The following is an 18,588-nucleotide window of genomic DNA, read 5'->3' as shown; positions in this document are numbered from 1 at the left end:
TAGGAAAAGAAACTAATTACGTTACTTAGAAGATAGAAACGTGGCGTTGGTTTCTCGATAGAAAGTGTCCGGTATCGATGAATTCACTTTCCATAAAATGAGCGTTAATAGAGCCGCGACTTCTTTTTTTTTTATTTTATTTTCTTGATCGAAAGATGAGTCTAGTTGCATCTTTTGGCCTTATTTTCAGTTAAAGAATTAATCTAAGTTTTGAATCTTTTTATTCTTAAACAAGTTAAGAGATCTTGATATTTTTCTGTGAATGGATAATTTAAAAATGGTTCTTTAGAGCGTCTTGTAGTAAGACTATTTGAGAGATTAATAAACTTTACGTTTTATTCTAACAGTTATGTCAGATCTATCTAATGGAAATTTTACTCGAAGCGCGTATTTCAAGCTTATAAAGGTAACGTAGAAAGTAATAGTATTCTGCTTTACGAAGTGATTATCGATACTTGATTAGAATGTACACGTAACTCGAGTACTACGGTTTACTTTGAAACTGAAATAGACATTTACAACATAATCGTAACGAGATTCTTCTGTAAACTCATTATTGTTATTCCAAAACATACACCTCATATAGGGAAGAGATAGAGATCAAAGTTGTCCGATCGTCGAATCGATTTCCCGATGCTATGCACTATACAATCACGACGAAGATCATCTCGGACGTTCCCCTAACGCAAAGGTTATCGGAACGTGTTCGCCAGCTGCAAAAATGACCGTCGCGAATCCTTTCATCGTCCAACAAAGTCATAAGCATGGCCCCTAGTCACGTGTCCACGATTGGAAAGTTTTAATCGTAAGTAGAAGTAACGGGTATCGGTTGTAACGTTGCGCGAAACGGATTTCAGTTATTCGTTAAATCACTCGAAGAAGGAAAGGGAAAGGGAAATATACCTATTACGTTACATTTATTCAAACTATTGAATTTTACGAGATGGTCGAATAACAAGAATTTCAAAATTCTGTCATATGATTTTTCTTCAATGGTCATCAATAATGCCAAACATTGAATCTCAATTACACTGATCATCGCATACATCGAGTGTCTCGAACTTTGATAGCACTCTTGCTGCAATATCATAGCAGTATCATGCACGCACTGTTGTTAGAACAGTATTTGAATGTTAACAACATAAACGAATCCATCAATCAAGGTCCGTTCTAGTTCGAATTCGACAGCGATACCTCGTCCTTTCGTTCTCTGTCGTAATTACTTTCCTATTCTCGCCTGTCTCGCGAAATCATAGCTGAAACGCTTCAGCTCACTCGCGTAAATACCGGAATCATCGTCACTGGCATGCATTTTCATTTTATTACGATATTGGAGTTAAATTGCAGTCAAGTTTAATTCGCATGGTAGGATTTACAGAAGCGTTCAGAAAATTATGAATTATTAAAAAGGTATAAAAAATAGCAACCTTTACATTACTTAGAACAGAAAACAAATCTCCATTTGAATTTAAATTATTTAGTTGTATTCATAAAAATATAAATTTGCGTAAAAATTCGCAGTCTATTTACTAATTTGTTTAAAAACTAGTGAAACTAAACATTCAACAAACACTCGTTAATAGCTATCGATACATACGACAGTTCGTGGCATTTTAAAGATTAGTTCAAAAATAAAAATCCTTGAGATCTGATACCTTATAAAAGAGAAGTTCACCTTATTAACTACGGGTGAAACCGAAAATTGTACGAACACCGGCGGGTTACATTGCGTGCTTACCTCGAACGAGCTCGCAAGTGTATCGTTGAAAAGCGGCTCGATAGCGGATAGCCAAGAGATATGGACAGAAATGAACGCGGAGGAAAAGAAAGGAAGGAAAGAGAACTGCAGGTTCGCGTGGACCACGCCTAGTCGTGCGCCGGTCTTTCGTAGCAAATAATACAACGGGTGTTCGTAAATTTTGTGCTTTTCCAATCGCTGTAGATATTTTCGCATGACGAATCCTGTGGCAGCTGGCGTTTGCACAGTCTTGGACTGTTGGAGCGGTGGACGGTGGACAGAACGGCTTAACCGGACGCAATTATGCGTGTCATTGAACAGTGACATTGTTGTGAGCGTGATAGAAAATAGTTGTTCCAAGCTTTGCACTTATTTAGATCTCAAATTTAATGTCAGGTTCATTTAATGAATAAAATGTGAATATTAATACGAAGCGATTAAAACTAGCGGTCTGCTATTTTAAGTTCAACACTCTGAAGGTCATGTTACTTATTTATGGGATTACATTCCTATCGGTCTTCTTCGAGAGTCAGATTGTTGATTATAGTTTAACTATTCCATTCGGCTATTTATAAGCAGAAATTTGATCAATTAAAGATATAGGTACTTATGTACTCATCGACTAATATTAGAATATTTTGGAAACAGTCTATGCCTATCATTTATTAAATCGCAGCGGACCCACCATTTTTCTAATAGTTTATAAGTTTTCATAGAATTCCCTCAAATCATCGAGAATTGTATTCTATCCACCCGTTATATAAGCTACTCAGATATCAACTATTTATTAAATTTTATACGTTACAGCGAGCGCGCAGCTTGTCGGATTATCTGTTTTAGATTTCGATACGGTGTCACCTGAGCTCGCTAAATACGCCAGGATCGTGAAAATAGTCGGCTAGTTGGCTTAGAGCGATCAATTATTCTGGTGTATTTACCCTAGATGCGACTAATTAATTCGATACGTAGTTATTTTCGTTCATACGCGGCTCGAAAATTGACCGTTTCTATACTTTTCCTAGTTCCGAGGAATTTCATGGTAGATATTCAGAGGCAGATTTGAAATGAGAAATGATTTCTACATTTGGAAAAAGAAATGCAATTGCAGCGGCGATACGCTCCTTCACATCGCACATAAGCATTTGAACGTTGTAATTTTTCATCATTTAATTTTACTTTGACAATTTGTATTGTACATGTTGTGGAAGTTTCACGTGGTATTTAAAAATGCAATTGACCAGAAATAATCCGTGGTCGACTTTCATGGTGATTACACTTACGTCTCTCTAAAGGTAAATAATGTTTCATTAATAGCTTAAAAATCTACAAGTTTTGTCTAGCACCAAGATTAATTTCATTTGTAGTTGATCGATGAAGAATTTGTTCCGAGATGTTTTCTTTCCCAATTATAGAATGTAATAACGCAAAATTATTGGATCTTTATTATTAATCCCAAATAGAGTATTAATCGTCAAGCAACAACGTGTCCCAACAAAATGTATTTTGCAACGTTAAATGAGTTCTGAGTCTTGAGTTTAGTTCGATGGTTTGATTCTCGAAGGATTAGCGCAAGGTAGAAACTCGTTCAGCATTTCGTAAATATGTTGAGATTTAAGCGTATCTCGAATAAAAGAAAAAAAAAAAAAAAAAAAAAAAATAGGACAGTCGCGATGTTATTGAATGCCTTTTGTACAAATACGCAATTCGTCTGAAAATATTAATGGTTCCGTTGGCTGTCCGTTGATGAAGTTCGGAGGAGAAAAGGTCGGCCGATCTTACTGAAAGTTAATGCACATCATCCACGATCCTTAATCTAAATTACACATCTATTACAGGCGTTGCTTCCCGTGTTACGGCACTTCGTATTCCTTGCTCAGTTTTGCGTAATCGAATCGCAATGCGAAAAAAAGAAGCAGCAGGATGAGGTCAGCGGATTTCGTTTCGTCGACGAAAGGGCTGGCTACTTTAATAATGTAATATAGCGTGTCTTCGTTATACAAGATTGACCTTATCGTGAGATAATAATGATTAAAGAAGACGGAGAAATATCTGTATTTGAATGTTTAAATTATACAATAGAAATATGGAAAACGTGGATCTTTGTTATAATAATCTGGAGAACACGAGCGTGAAACCTTGAATAATGAAAGTCGAACAATTGTGAATACACGCGTTATAATGATGATTCGCGGCAAGCCGAATTAAAATTGCGCGTAGAATAACTTGTAACGAAAGTTGTCTATGTTCTGTAGTTTATTCGAATTTTTTATTATCATGCAAGCATTTTATACATTTATTTAAAAAATTATCTATGACTAAACTTGTGAATGTCTAATTTTAGTTAATAACGTTTATCCGTTATAAATTATCATATGTCTTTCCAAAGGGAATTAAAACATTCTGCAAATTTCGTCTGGTGATTTCTAGCAAAAAACGCAGAAGAAAAAATAAATCTGTGAATGAAACGTAGTGAATGCGACAGAAGACTATAGTCGACATTCGTTAAACGTTAAATATGTTCGAACTCGATCGTTGTCGTTTGTTTCTCTGTCGATGAATGAGTACAAATTGATCTCTAATCTTTATTGCGGACAAATATTTCCTTCCTCCGTACGTGCAAATGTTATTTAAGATCATCCAAGCGGAAAATTATTGCGTATATTGAAAACTATCGTTTCTTCATATCTCGTACCTAAAACGCATTAAGAGCTCATCTCACTCGTCCACCTAACGAGAAGACTGCATACTCACCGATATGTCGTTGCACAAGAGAAATTTTTGTTAACCTTAGATATAGAAACGGTAGAGCGGTAGACATAAGGGAAATATTGCGCAAAGAGAGACGTTTATTAATCTGGAACGGTTTTTATGAGGCTTGACGATGCTTTGCAATATCCCGTTATTATCCATCTCCCTGGTTGCATATAATTATGGACAACATTAACATTTCGAGCATCGATCCGTGGATTTATAGATCGTCTTGTAGAATAAGGTGCACGGTACAAGGTCGTCTACTCTTACCACTGGATTTCTAGTATCCTTATCAGTCTCATCGGAAGGATAGCAGGATCCTTGATCGATTAATACTGGACGCGAAAAAAATTAGAGCGTATCAGCTATTTCTGAATTCACTCGATGTTGTTTCTTGTTGGCCACAGATTGGACGAAGAATATTATTTTAGTTTGTTGACAGGTTTTAGTAAACTACGATCATAACGCTCGATCGTGAAAACGGGTTTAACGAAATTCATTTTTGCTGAATTAATTTAATTAAGTAGATTAATTAGATAAAATTTATGTTAATAACGGCAATAAAAATAAAGTTTTTAAATTCAAGGCAGACAGAGTTGGAAAGGAGCTAGTTTTTATAGTGACATTGAAATTTTTCAATAAGTTTTTGGACATTTTATTTCTTGTAACAATACGATGGGTATATCCCGAATAAATTCTCTGGGATGAAGGAGTTAAAGAGAAATCAAGAGAAACACGAGTGTTTTATATTAAAAAAAAACACAATAGATGTAAAAATGTATTGCGTACAATTTGTTCTAATTTGTATTACAAATAAGAGTGATCGTATTAATCGGCGCTTTTGTTCTTGAGACTGAGAACCTGAGAATATTAGTCATGGAATCTATTAAATAATATAACAAAAGTAGCAATACTGAATTAAATCGTAAAGTAGTATCATAATGCGATATCTGAGGCACGATTCCCATAGATCTACTTTACTTGTTACACGCGTTACTTAGATACCTCACGAAAACAGCTGGTGTATTTTTCCTGACATAGTTGTTTCTTTCATAAATTTTTATTAGCACTTTACATTTTTAGCTACTAAATTGTAAATCAGTAGAACTACAATAATCATATTGCACACACATATATAATATATAATAGGTTAATAATACACATATATAATAGGTTTTTTTGTATAGCATTATCATATTACTTATAACTTACAATATTTACATATTAGTATTTCATTGTACGAACTTTGGTTTTTATAATGTTGTATTCTGATGTCATATAACGGTACCTACAATAACCTTAATCAACATATACATATAGTCAAGTAGCGTTAAGTAATTACTTTATGCGGGAACGCATAATGATAGAAATTAAGCGTGAAAAGTCAGAAACGCGTAAAAGGAAAAAGGCCTTCGATATTACTAAAAACTGTTTTCAGTTAATCAAAGATTATAGGTGTTATAGGTATTAAAGATAGAAGTATTTTATTGAGTTATCTATGTACTATTAGAGCTAACTATGATGCTTTATTATTCGATAAACCGGTGATAGGAAAATCTGACTTGTGTCATTGTTCTCTTGTGATGATTCACATTGGATAGAAAATTCTATTCAAATGACAAATTTTGATTTTTTAATTAATCGTGTCCTTTAATATCCAGGAAAGATAAATATTCTATCATCTATAAATGTTCTTATTCAGATAGTGATATTGATTTCTCAATTCAGAATTTTGGAATTCTTCCACCAACAATTTCAAGTAATAATAACGGAATTGCTGATCCAAATGTTATGATACCTCCAAATAAAAATTTTTTCGTAGCTTGTTTACCATTGAGGACGGTTAATGCTGGAAACCAAGAGCAGATGTCTATTTCTATTTCTTTCTTCTTTAATCCTGTTGCAGGTGTAGTTACGTTCAATATGTTTCATTACACTAACCTATTACATTCCGTGTATTCCGTTGCATCACTATTGAGGCGAGTTATTTTGTGGTTTGCCGGCGATTGTCGTTCTAATTATACTCAGGAGGAAATTATGAACGATTGCAATAAAAGTTGGCTTGGCCATGGTGTATATTAACGTATAATTCAATTTCATAAAGTAATCTCAGTCGTTCTTTTCTTATACTTATTTTTCATTCTTTAAAAACCAGTATTCGAATTTTCCAAATTTTTCTAGGTACATATCATTCTTCATGTTATATCTCAAATACAAATTTGTTTTCGATAATATAAATATTGCCATTATTTCCAGAATGTTTAAATTATTTACAGTTATTTACAGACTCGCGTCTCCATCCTTCCAGATATCGTATATCTAATTGTCCTAACGCAAATGACGTTCATTTGTCAGTAATAGTACGATGCGTTTGTCGAATCTTTTCATTTGAGCAAGTGCACCCATCTGCACCGGTGCAAGTTTATTGGCCGTGTAAAGTCTTATACAAGTGCTCGCCGATATATGCAGCACGATGTATTGCACAAGCATACATAAGCCTAATCTAAATCAGATTTTCCACCGGAGAAAGCGTCTCTTCTGCATCGTTTACTTTGACTGACTTCCTGAAATCCGCGGCGTTATTTATTTTTTATGTTTTTATCCATGTTATATGTCATGATTTTTCTGTTGCTACCGCTGGGATAATTACTTATCAATAAGTGTTACACAGTCCAACGACACTCCACGAGTCGTTGTAGTCTTTTTTGTTTCTATCTGTAGCTTGGTTAGTGTAGAAAACCCTTAACGTGGAATTATCTTTTTGCGTGTATCAGGTATTATATGTATTTTACTAGGAACATTAAGGACGTTTTTCTTCACCTTATGCCATTTCATTTATCTTGCGATATTCCATGTTATTCTATACCATTCGTTTTATCTCTGATTTATCACATTTTTAAGACTAATCATTTTCGAATTCAACGAAGCAATAAGTACCAGCATCGTTTGTTTAATGTATTTCAATACGTGCACCAAATGTCTATTTCGCGAATTATCTTAATTCCCACTTATTTAACAATAAATAGCGCCCATTATAAAACATTACGTAACAAGTTAGTCTGTAATTTAGTATTATTTATTTTCCTTGAAGCGAACTCTGGAAGTTATTATTGCTGAAATTGTCGTATGTCTCGTTAAGTTATGACGATTTGACCAAAAGAAATGTTTGCATTTCAGAAGAGTTACACACTGGCATGTTTCCGCGTTCCTTTGTAACTTCACAGAAATCATGCAATCAAGAGCACCGCATAAAGGTGAAATAAAGAAACAACCGACGTAATTATTTCGCGTTTCATACGGTTGGACAGACTCCTGTTTGATTTCTCCACAGTTGACCGATGTAAAAGCGATTCACGTCGATCCTCTGGCACTGTCTCTAATTTTCCGTATTCTTCTTTCACCATTGTCGACGGACTCTCTTTTCTCGCATTGTATGCAGGCTCGTGTGCGATTCTGCAGTTTTCGTGCTGAGCACATGCGTGTCGAGACCACGGTATTTACCTTTAATTTCAGTTTCATTTTTTTTTTTTTTTTACAGAAACAAAGCTAATCGGTGATTCTCATCACGGATTCGCTCTGTTATTGCACACCGCTTCTTCGTGCAAATTTGTTTCCGGTTTCTCGATAGGCTTGGTATCTTATAAGATTAAAATTGTTTTATTCTTTGCAGAAATCTATCGCGTAGAAATTCTTCGACGAAACAAATAGAAAAATTTCGTCTTTGATAGATGTAAAATGTTTAGATAACAGAGAGATAAGAAATTCGTTGAATCATTTCATTTCTTGGAAAATTGCTTCATACTACATCGTGCAATATGGCGCCATGAATTCTCCGATTGGGTTTGCAATCATTTCTTCGACGACTATGCTGTCCGTAATTAAGTTGGTTCGTTTGGTTCATGTGTAACTGATTTTTAGTTCTTATGCAATTACACATCATGCGTCGAGTGCTTTAAATCGTATATATGTATACGTATATCAAGTTTTAGTGAATTCACCTACGATGAAAGAATACACAATTCTAATTTAACGAACGTCAGTGATCAGCATGTTTTCTTCATTTTCCTGAAATGATGTACACTCTTACACTTATAAGTAAATTAGTTGTCAACTTCAACGTAGAATGATTATGGATGTAATATCAAGTAATAGCGCGAGCTCAGAAATTGTAGTATTAGCATATTGTAGTTTCATAATTCATAAGATCACGATAATCTGTAGTCCGAATTAGCGTGATTGGAAATTAGGTCTAACGTGTGAATAGCGAGCTCTGCATAATTCATGTTAACGCCGTGATTTCCATAATTCATAATGACCTCGCTGCTTTAGAACCGCAACTTGTAGTACTCTTCATTAAAGATCGTGAATCGGAAGACTACTCGTGAATTTTACGCTGAAAGCAGTTTAATGTTCATGCATCAAGAAACCTGGTTTGTAAAATAACGTAACGTACTTAACACTTTACATGAGTTACGAATTTGTAAAATGTATAAGATTTAAAAGATCCGAATGGAAAGAGTTCATAGGATTTAAATTCTTAATTTGATGATAATATTATTTACAAAAGAAAAGGATAATAATGTTCGATAAAATTCTTGATTTTCGGCCAGGATCTGCGATATGTAAATGTAGAGGAAAGGCGGAAGTTGCACGTCGGAAGTGATAGTTAAGTCGAAAGTGATCACATAATATGACGCGACAATCGATCTCTTCCACGTTCATTTTCGAATCACTACTCTTTGACGATTCCTACATTTGTGTAATATACAAAAACTGAAACTAAAAAAAAAAATTATTTCCAACGAATGCAAATATTGCTTTCTGTCTTGATTTCTGCAGATGCTACTTTACACAGTACATATAATTTTGGGCACGAGCAATGATACAAACGTGAGATGACGTAATAATAATAACAAATGTCAAGAAGACTTCTTTGAAAGATGCAAAAAGTGGATTTAAATTTATTCAATTATTTGATCAATCATCTGATTAAGTATAATCGCAGTATCAAGTACATAATTATTTATGTTCTTCTGTGTGTAATATACCTTCAGTGTAGTAATCTCAATGTTGAAGAAAGAAATCGATTGAAACGCTTTGTTAAATCACGTCAATTAATCTACCGCTCACGTCTTGTTAAATTTCTTACGTTGAAAATTCGCGTCCTTCAACGTGAATCTTGCTTAATGTTTCAATTGTACTTGTTGCGGTATCGATCGACTCCGCTAAGCGCAGAAACGACCAAATAATAGACGTATGTATTACTTCTTGGTTGCATATTTTATTTAACTCATATTCAATTTTTTTTTTTTCATGAGCTCTTAAATTAAGTTCTAACTAGTTTGTATCTGTAAATTACAATAATAAAAGCAGTTAGTTTTGAACAACCGATAAAATCGATAGAATGCTTAGATATTCCATGTACATGAGAAGTATTTTAATTTATTAATTGACAGTGCTGTATATAAATTTTGTATTAAGCACCTTGGTTCCCACAGTGCTATCGCAAATATGTGGCAGTTTCGATCAACTTATTACGTAGTGAAAAAAGTATAATAGGAGCGTTAGTGGGTTTACGAGTCATAAATCGTGTGTGGAGGTAAATGATGAAGGGGACCTATGTTGCCTGCGGCACCGTAGAAAGTTGATGCCGTTCTGGTTTGCGGTTTGAAATTGTGTTAAAGGTCGTTGTGATTTTGATAGAATGCGGCTTAATGCAAAATTCGAATCATCATTTTTTCCCCGTGTCCAATTTCATTCTTATTTATCATTCTTAAAACAACTGTCTTTAAAAGATCTTACTTATTACGGTAAAGTACTGTGAAATGAAATCATCTTTCGATCGTGGAACAGTTCAAATTCGGAACGACTAGAGTGAATGTAGAATAACATAATGTCCTAAGTGAATTGCTTAAGTTGTCAATTTCACGTTACGTGTAGAATACAGTGACTCTAGAATCCATTTTGTAACATTACGGGGCCCTGCTCTTGGATCGTGTGCCAAAGGAATTCGAATTATATAAAAATTGCGGCATCTCGAGTTCACGGATCTAACTTTTTTAATACCACTATCAGAGAAATGCTTAATTCGCTACCGTCAATTTCTCTTTCGTTTCTGAATACGCTTCTTGTATTTCCATTATGCGAAGAGAAACGAACTTTCCAAAATCATTCGAATTTTAATTAAAAATGTGCAAATTTTAAGATTGTCAGCTGAAATTTCTATGTTTCTCCCAAGAGAAATTATATTACTATATTATCGACTAAACTAAGCCAAAGAGTGATATAAGATAAAGTGAAATTTAAGAAACGTGGCACATTTTATGAGAATGAAATAGAATTTTAAAAAGGTCGAAATTGCTTTAACGCTTGTAAGTATCGCGTCACGATATTTTATTTACATAGCTAGTGATTAAGACAGATAAAATCATTATAAATTCTTTTATTCGTACCTTTTTAATAAAAATGTTTTATAAGACACTTTTGAACTGTATTATTTTATTTACATAGCTAGTGATTAAGACAGATAAAATCATTATAAATTCTTTTATTCGTATCTTTTTAATAAAAATGTTTTATAAGACACTTTTGAACTGTATTATGTACAGTATACGTATGTATGAAGCGAGAAATCGTCGAGGTTCCTTATAAAAGTCTGATACTGAAAAAATCGTACTTGAAAGGATCTCATGGATCGTTTTACGGGGCCAACAGGAACCACACCCTGGTGTTTGTGAACCAGTTTTTTCAGGTCGCTTCTGCATATTAACGTCTGCCACTCGTACAAATGATCTCAATGAAGAGGTTGAAATTTACATCTTCTTGCGCAATTCTGCCTACCTTTTCTTAGGTGTATTTCATTAAATCTATTAGGTCAATGCGTTGCCTGATCTGTTGTTTAATCGTTACGAAACCTGATTGTGAATTTTGTCCAAGTTTTTCTTTGTTAACTATCGTCGTTCCATTTAGTCCAACTTGATTGCAGTCACATGTACATGTTATCAGATACAAGAAAGATATTTAAATTCGGATGAGATTTTTTTTTGTAACGGTTTTGATTGATCAATAGTATCAATATGAACAATAGCTTTAGTACCAGCATTTAAATACTGATTGCTTCGATTCAATCCTGTAGAAACGATTGATTAATAACAATTCATTTTCAATGTTTATCCGTGAGATATCATCTAGTCTTCGAGATAATATCTATTTGGGATCTAGCTAAAATTTGAATAAATGATTATGAAGATTTCGCAAGATTGTTCCATCATTTTCTGGTTACAGTGAGAAGTGCTGATTAAGTGAAATCGCGTCCATGTCTCGGATCATGGAGTCAAGCGACGTGGAAAATATTTAATAATTCCATGAATAATTCACCGTTCTTGCCAGAGCTTTCTTATTGGTTAAATCGAGATGATTGAACCGGTGATAATCGTCCTCTGGCTTTAGGAGCCTGTCGGTTTCGTAGTCTTAACCGCTAGATAATCAGCTGTCTTTTACGGATTCACCGATGTCGGAAGTCTAGACGGTGAAAGTACACCTTCGATCGAAATTGAGATGCAAACTGGCAGATCAGAGCCCTGTCGAAATCCAAGGACAATACGCTCAAGTATCGATCATTGACGACGAACACTTTTGTTCTTTTTAATTTATATCGTTCAACAGTTAAATGTAAATGATATGTAACCTTGTTTTCACAAGGGGGAAGATAACAAAAAATCGAAAGTTGTTAGAACGATAGGTTTTGTTCTTATAAATTCTTAAAATACTTAAATATTAAAAATAAACTAAATACTTAAAAATAAACTAAGAAATACTTAAAATAAACTAGACATTAATCAGTTATATCAGTTTTGGGAAAAAATGATTATTAGGGGGTAATGAGTATATTTGTCATTTATTCAATTAACCCTAAGACACTTAAGATTTTAGAATATTTACCAACGCTTCGAATTCGGTGGATATCTTTTGACTCTCTCTTAAGCCCAGAATGAAGTATATGTTTATTTTATCGATGTATGTAGATTACAATGGAATAATAATTTGCACTCTTTAACTAGTAATTCCGCCCGTTTAAAACAGATTAAATAATAGAAAAAAAAAAAGGAAAATACGTATAAGGGTCTGAAATTTAAAATTCTTGGAGACATGTTTTCAAGGAGAACAAAATTCTGGTTGATTCTGGACACTCGGGTAGTGTCCTTCGAGAGTTGGTTCGACACTGGCGAAGCGGTCTACCTTCGAGGATATGAATCGGCCTCTCACCGTTGTCAGCGTAATACACTTTTCCAATAATTTGCAGCGCGCGATATTACATACGATTGCGCTGCCATATCGACAACACGTACATAACAACATAGGACATGATAACAAGAAAGTTTGGCTTCAAGTAAATAATTACAGATGTGGATTATTTCTATTGTCATTCGATCATATCGTCGATGATACAGATGGTTACAAGCAAGATTTATGCATTTCAGTATCTAAGTTATGTAACCTTCGACATGGTACAGTATGCAGATTCTTCTTGTTATTTGCCAAAATTTTGAGAAAAGATGTGGGAATTATATGATACCGATATCATGACGTAATTATTGTAAAGGTAATTTGACTATGATTGAAGTTCAAGTTTATTCGCAAGCGTCGACAAAGATTAAGATTGTTAAAACCGTTTACTTTTGTTTTGTTAGATGATTAAGTGATTAGGTAAGGTTACAGTCAATTTCAAACATTTGAACATAAAATTCAGTAATTCGTTTGTACTAATTACGTGTAATAAAGTTTTATTTTTCAGTGCAATGTTTGTAAAAATATAAAAACACCTTTTATAGAAATTGAATTATAGAGAATGCAATATTTTTATTTACTTTATTATACGATATTTGCTTTATTTCTTGTGCACAGAGCTTGTTAACTGTTTTATGCAACATATTATTGAATCTACTATTTTTCCTTCATCAGGAATAAATTATATCTGGCCTATTAATCGCGTAACAATGTTACTTCATCGCGTAACGATTACACATACGAATCGAACCAATCTTTCACATCAGAACTATAGTTACATTTTTTTCTAATCACTGGAACATCGTGCAAGCCCAATTATGTTTGCCATTTCCCATTACAGGACTGTTACATATTGTATTGCATGTTCATAATCGCCGGAGATGTATTTGAAATTACCAATGGCGAGAGTTCGACCGAAGATTCCCTTAACTAGCAAGAATCTCGTTTCGTGTCTTCCAATTACGCAAATAAACAGGCAATTTGTAATTACATAGGGGAGGTATTCGTGTTGCAAGGATCTTCATTGTTACGTACAGCCGTTCGAATGGAAAAATTCAAGATTACCTCTTGCTGATTTTTTATCTTATCGGGAAAAATAATCGAATATCACACGTTTGTTAGAAACAGGAGAAACTGCGCTTTGATTTCAGCTTTTCGTAGGAAAGTTCTTGGGAAATCCTTTTGAACGTTAATAGCGATTACAAAAGCGTAAGAAAGTGTGCAATAATAGAGAATCATCTAATTTTGTCCTACTTGTATAAATGTCGCGGCAATTACAAACGTTATTCTATTTTCAAATCTGAATATAATAATTGTACTACTATTGTACGACGATTGAAATACGAAAAGATACTTAATGTTTAAGAATGGAAATTAGGCAAATTATGTTACGTCTGATGTTTATCTGTCAACGTTATGTACATGTCAGTATATTGAAATTGAGCAGACACGAAAATGTTGGACATATAAACTTGTTCAATAAGTTAAATATCGTAAAAGGATTTAGCTTAATAATTCCTAAAATTATTACGATAAATTGCATACTCGATAGAGTTAAAGAGATTAGAAAATAATACTACCACCTTCACAGTATTTCTTACATATTTCTCCTGTTAGCTAGATACACTATTGTCGCTAGCCAGATACAGTTTTATGCGAATATCTATATCATCATTATGTAGATCCGATCTGGACACCATTTTTACTGGTTTGTGCCAAATAAAGAAAACTGTTGTTTCGCTTTGCTTCGAAAGCGAGCGCGGACGTAATTGCGACGTAGGACGGAATGGCAATGTCCTGGTATTATTCATAGCGTTAATTTTCCTACGCGCTTTGCGATTTTTCAACTTCACTTGCGCGCTCATTGTGCAATTTCAAATATCTCCACTCAGTTTCACAGGATTCTAGGGTGCACCTCGTTTTGCTCGAGGGTGATACGTCGGGATCTCCGCTATTCATGGCAGATTGTGAAAATATAATTAGTGATCTCTCAGAATTCATAGAGTACATAGAGTATAATTTAGTGATTTACATTCCGCAAGTTGAAAATGGATTGATTCAGCAGTATAAAAAGAGACTGAAGGAAAATAGTGATCTTTCTGCAAATCTTCAGTATGAATACTCAATTTGCATTTCGTGAAGAAAGTTGACTTGATGAATTTCCTTGATAGATGATTATCGTTCTCATCAGATGTCACTTATTCGGTATACGGTATTAAAATTGAGGTCATCTTAGAATAAAATTTCTCTTTTTATGTTAAACAAGTAAATCTTGATTGATGAATTTTGATTAGCTGTTGCAGCAAAAGAAGATCTTTAGTAGGACACATATGGAAAGTAGTATTCTAGAATATATGAACCGAACCAGCTAGAAACTAATATTAAAACTAGTTTTAGTCCACAAAGTCGTAATTACGAAATGCGTAAAATCATTTTAGATATGCCTAAAATTCAATAAAAACGCGTGCTAGATTTCAGAGCAGATAAAACATAATCAGCTATCCTCCACAATGCTCCATAATGCATTCTACCATACATGATATAAAAGGCAAAATTTCTCAACCCTGAAATTAATATTGTGCGCCAAATGAGGAACAACGAGTGTAACTCGCGTAGCAATTTATCATTTTATTTGCAGTAATCTATATTAATTCTTTGATTCTCAGATTTAACGAGTAACTATGCTCGCTTGAATCATAGCCAAGTTAATTGAGCGAGAATGGCAAGGCTTCGTGTCACGAGTCTCATCCAGCGAAAGTGCGTTCACTTCTATCGAGATTCGTCTTTCCTTTTATCAGGATTTGAGAACATACCTTTCACAATCGAGAAGATCGATCGATAGATCCTCTTACCCCTTCTTTCGATCGTCTTCCTTGTCGATACCTGTTCTTTCGCTCTTTAATTTAAGGGAGAAGAAGTATATCTATTTAAAACAGTTTGTCGTCGGATCGTTCCATCTAGCTGATTTCAGCTGGTCTGACAAAAATGTCGAGAAAAAAAAGTGGTTCGTGCTTGGGAAACTCAGCAGAGACGTTATTTTGCAGGTCTATTTACAGTAGTTAGTCGCGCATTCAGCCAGCCGTGTTTAAGGCTGTTCTTGAGTTCGGCTGCATGCTTGACTAGGTAACGTGACGTGAAACACCGACTTTTACTTTCAGTGTCGATTCCACGCTACGTGTACCTTATGGACAGATAAGGATAAACGAAACTGGAACACCAAGCTACGTTCAAAGTATCACTGTCTTTGTATTATAATGCTTAAAAAATTCTTAGGTAAATACAGCCACTTGACCCGTGGTTGTGGAGGTTATTCGTATTGCAAAAACGCTAGAACTATCTTTTTTTTTTTATCGTCAATGTGTCATTATTGCGTGATGCAACGATATTTGTTTCAAATTTTGTTGTAAGAAAAAGAATTTTATTAGTTCCATAGAACAATATGATGCGATGATACTCCGAGTATCAGCAATGTTAGATTTTAAGCTTAGTTTCTATTGGAAATGATTTAGGAAGGATCTATATAGAATAATATTAACATATGATAATGTTTAGCCCGAATCGTTGTTAATGTAATTATAATGTTGCACTAGTAGTTTTGCTTCTAATCATAATGTTTCACGTGTACAAAGGACCAAGGAATGATTCATTCTTAAAAGAATAAGTTATCTATTAAACTCTAATTATGAAAATTGTATCGTTTAAAAGTCAAATTTATTAATTATCTATCTATCGTACTATTGTTGAGAAATTTCAAGAAGTCGCATTGATTTGTTGTTGCAATTGAAAGAGTGTAACTAATAGACAAAATAACGTAGTCAACACAACGGAAAATTATAGTAACTGCTGCTATTTGAGATGTTATGTTTAACTACTCGGAAAGAAAATAACAATCGGGCAACGAGTACTACTTTCAGAATTCTATTTCACGATATCTTTTTTGTTAATTAATTTCTTGTACAGTTTAATATGGAAAGATCAAAGAGATAATCTTTTTTGCATTAATCTACTTAACTGAAAATGTAATTAAATTCACAAAAATTGTGGGTTCTCTAGGAATTGGAAATCAAAATTTGAGTATTTTTTTGGCAAATTAATTTCGTGACTGAAGGTACGATTAGCAGTGACCGAACTGAACGACGAGTAAATGAAATCAGGAATCTAGTTATAACGTCGTTTATTGTCGTTAGACACGGAAGAATTGTAATTCAAAATGAATACCGGTTATCTGTTTAAACGACGAAGCGTCAACTTGTTAATTTTTGTAACTATTCTCGGCGGATATCTGATAAATATTTAATGGATATTCTTTCACGATTTGATAGAGTAATTCAATTCCTACCATTTCTACTATTCCATTAGTTATAATCAGAATAATATCGGTTCATGCGAGCTTAAATAGTCTAAATTTCGATTCACCCATCTATAATTTCAATAATTATATAATTCCAGTAGAAATAATTGAACATAGTACGGAAATATTATAGATTTTTTATCAGCTTGGCTAATTCACCTTTAACATTTCCGAAGACGTACATATATTTATATGTACGGGGCTAATGGTTCTCTATGATGTTCTAAATAATAAATAATTACAGTGCATGTAGTAGAGCATCATAGAGAACCATTAACTCCGTTTACTATTTCACAATCTAATCTGCAACATTCCCAAGAACATCAATAATCTGTTCTAAAAAGTCAAAGCAGTTGCAAATATTCCTGCATTTTGCTCAAGCACGATGCTTTCACCTTAACTTTATCTCATGAACCTGTTCTCTCTTCCTGATGTAGTAATAAACCATCAGCAGTTTGTTTCCCGCTTCCCGCTTTTTCTTTGCCACATATTTTCCCAACTAAAAATATCAATATTGCCTCGCACTTTTCATTGACAGTGTCGGCATATACATATATTTATTATAATATCTTCCTTTTACTTTTACTTTCTAGTATAGCAAACCACTCTAGTACCGTTTGTGAAAAAGAATTTAAGGCACCCTGTATATCGATATATATATACATATGCACCTTCTATAATTAATACATCCTATTGCACGGAACAAAACAAGCGTGCGCGTGTTAAAATTATCTGTTAGCCTATTAAGGATATTAACTTTGTCTCATCGACGTCAAGATCGTCAAAGCAAATGTTACCTATTACGTGGCACAACATTCTTCATCGGAGCTCGCCTGTAACACGATAAAGTTCTTCCTCGGCGATCCTACATTTACTTTGTATATGTATATAATGTCGACTATCATCATAACAGGATTTACAAAAGAATCATCGATCGCGATCGTGGTTGAACCGCTGATGCAACATCCTTTACACGCGAAATCGTCGCGTTATCGTCGCATTATGGAAATAGATAATGAGATTCGTCGCATTCTGATGCATTATAAATTGTGGTCCGCAAATCGATCGTTCTACAATTTCAAAACCGGTAGTTAATAGCGAAATATCCGATTAAACGACAATTTTCACTAACCAGGATCTAATGAACGTCGGTCTAATAAACGCTGAAATCAACGATTTATTCTTTCTTGTCGTCGCGACGATTATTATGAAGTTTAACCATGAAGATGGAGATCGTGTAATGCATACATTTAAATAAATTTGAATGTTTGAACCAAGTCGAAAGCAGTCTGGGTCTGATTGTGAATGAATTTCTTAGTGTAGAGTTAATTTATTTAAAACGCCGACTTAAACACTGAATGCAGGCACGTTGCGTTAATGGTCACTGTTTGAACAGGTAATTTAATCAATTAGTTCGCTGTGACGTATCGGTGTTATACCGTTAGAATGCGCCCAAGAGACT

The 18,588-nt window shown here is 34.0% G+C and overlaps 1 protein-coding gene across 10 annotated transcripts in view; it reads left to right on the top strand.

The window, feature by feature from the left end:
- LOC100652307 (mucin-5AC) overlaps positions 1–18,588 on the top strand; it is a 46,289-nt gene that overhangs the window by 4,980 nt on the left and 22,721 nt on the right. The gene's annotated exons all lie outside the window — the stretch shown is intronic.

Source organism: Bombus terrestris, chromosome 2 (assembly GCF_910591885.1).
Source record: "Bombus terrestris chromosome 2, iyBomTerr1.2, whole genome shotgun sequence".
Classification (NCBI taxonomy): domain Eukaryota; kingdom Metazoa; phylum Arthropoda; class Insecta; order Hymenoptera; family Apidae; genus Bombus; species Bombus terrestris.
Note: the sequence above shows the minus strand (reverse complement) of the source record. Positions and strands in the feature narration are given on the sequence as shown.